Source organism: Aplysia californica, unplaced genomic scaffold, assembly GCF_000002075.1.
Source record: "Aplysia californica isolate F4 #8 unplaced genomic scaffold, AplCal3.0 scaffold00659, whole genome shotgun sequence".
Taxonomy (NCBI): Eukaryota; Metazoa; Mollusca; class Gastropoda; order Aplysiida; family Aplysiidae; genus Aplysia; species Aplysia californica.
The window spans coordinates 31047-33547 of NW_004797929.1; the positions used below are offsets into that span (position 1 = coordinate 31047).

The window sequence follows — 2501 nt, forward strand, 5'->3', positions numbered from 1 at the left end:
GGGGGGGGGAGGAGAGGTTCCCCGTCGTTCTTGCTTTTTAACCATCTCTCCGTCTAGGTCCATTTTTGACTTGCAATTGTCCAACTCGTTAAAACAGTATCTATGCTTTTCTCTTTATATCAAACTAATCATTAAGAAGTCTATCTAAATGATTATAACGGTGTCTTGGTTTCTGACTGATGTAACAGTGTCTATCTAACTGACCTCAAGTGTGTCATCTAACTGACTTCAACAGTGCCATCTAACTGTCAATAACTATGTCATCTTACTAACCAAAACAGTGTCATCTGACTAACCATAACTGTGTGGTCTAACTATCCATAACTGTGTCATCTAACTAACAATAACTGTGTCGTCTTACTTACCACAACTGTGTTATCTAACCTATCATACCAATGTCTAACTGATTGCAATGGTGGTTTAACAGTGTGTATCTAACCGATCATAGCCATGTCTTTGTTGTCTTTCTTACTGACCATAACTAATCATAATGGCGTCTATCTAACTAAACCTGTGTAAACTGATCCCCACGGTGTCTCTCTAACTGAGCATAATTGATTCTATCGTTGTCTATCTAAGTGATCATTATTCCGTTGTTAAGCTAACGGATCATAAAAGTATTGTTATCTAACTGTTCATAACAGTGGCTCAGTATCTCTTGGACTCACCATAAGTCTGATCATAACGGCGTCTGTCTAACAGATCATAAAGTTGCCAATGTGTTTTGCTTTTATTCCGCGTGAGTTGCCCCTAACTACGTTATTATAGATATGTTGTTAGAAGGAGATCGGAGGAGACCAGGTTCTGGAATAGAGAAAACGATTTGGCTCTTTTTTCCTTCCGGAATTTTGTCATCGGGTTGATGATGTAGACCGTGGATATACACTCTATGTTATAAGACACAATTTTCATTCTGAATCTGTTCCTTGCACACAGATGGGTGGTTGGTGGGTACTCAGTTGTGATCTGCAGCGTTCTTTCCTATCAAACATCCATGGCCCTTACCATTCTGTCCCCTCTGGTTTTATTTTCTGTTTCTTTCTCTCTCTTTAGCACCTCTAAACTTATGCTATGACTTTAATGTGTTGCAAGCATGTGAAACTCTTACAAAAACTAAAATTAAACTTCCTTGCTTACATTTTTGTCGTAAAGCTGTTATTGTGCTAAACACAGAAAGCACAAACGGTGTAGACCCCCCCTCCCCCCCAAAAAAAACAACAACAACAACAACAAAGAAACAAAAAAACAAACCCAACCCAAACATGTTTCATTCTTTTTTAACTTTATGCTTACATTATGCATTTTTTCTTACTTTTTTCCCAACATTTAGAACTCGTTGAATTTCAACTAAATATTTGTTGAGCACATGCCACCAATACCATAGATTAAGAAACTGTTTAATATGCGAAGAAAAAAAAAGAATAAAAAGAATCAGCTTAGTTCATTTACACAGCTGGCCTCGATGTAGCCTATAAGCTTTTGATTCCGCTTAGAGTCATTGTAAAGCACATTGGCGAGGAGGGTGTTTGGCGGGTGGCGCCCTGGGTAGCATGCTTCTTCTTTCCTATGAAATATCTGTCGTCCTGATGTTCATGAAATATCTGTCGTCCTGATCTTTCCTCGAGGGTGGTTGGCGTGTGCTCTGGAGTAGCTTCTTTCCTAAGAAATATCTGTCGTCCTGATCTTTCCTCTTTCTTTTTTGTGTTTGTCACTCTCTTGCAACGCCTCTAATCTTCGGTTCTTAAAAAAAACTAATGTTTTTGCAAGTGCCGTAAAACTTTTGCTGAAACTGGAAACAGACTAGAAAATTTTTTACAAAAAGAAACCAAAAAAAAGAAAAAGGGGAAAAAAAGAAAAAAAAGAAAGTAAAGAGAAGCTTGTTCTCCCAGTCAAAGTTCTGAAACAGAAGACGGCACTCATAGCGTAGTTGGCATCTGCTCAGATGCTTTCAAAAAGTCAAAGAAGCAACGCCTGTAGCTAAATGATTCAATTGATTCTGATTTTTGTCATACAACAATATCTGCTTCTGCTGTTGCTTTCGTAGTTGATTTGTTGTTGTTGTTGTTGTTGTTGTTGTTGTTGTTGTTGTTGTTGTTTTCGTTGTTGTTGTTGTTTCGTTGTTGTTGCTGCTATTGCTGTTGTTTTAATTGTTGTTGTTGTTGTTGTTGTTGTTGTTGATGTTGTTTTCGTCGTCGTCATCGTCGTCATCGTCGTTGTTGTTGTAGTTGTTGACATTTAAGGGCCTAATAACAAATGTACGCAGCAAAGGTCATTTCAAAGACAGAGAGCAATACGACCCCTCCCCCCCCCTACACCCACGCCCGCAGGACACCCGACTGGCAGAAAACAATACGTGTGTGTGTGTGTTCATGTTTCTCTCATTTCGTCAACCCATCTCTCCTTCCTCTTAACTTTTTCTCTCACTTTTTCCTTTCTGTCCTCACATTTTTTATATCTTCTCTCTTTACTTGTCTGTATGTTGGTCTGTCTTATTGCAATCT

General features: G+C 38.6%; 1 protein-coding gene across 1 annotated transcript in view; it reads left to right on the top strand.

The window, feature by feature from the left end:
• LOC101858513 (FK506-binding protein 5) overlaps positions 1–2501 on the top strand; it is a 37206-nt gene that overhangs the window by 964 nt on the left and 33741 nt on the right. The window lies entirely within an intron of this gene.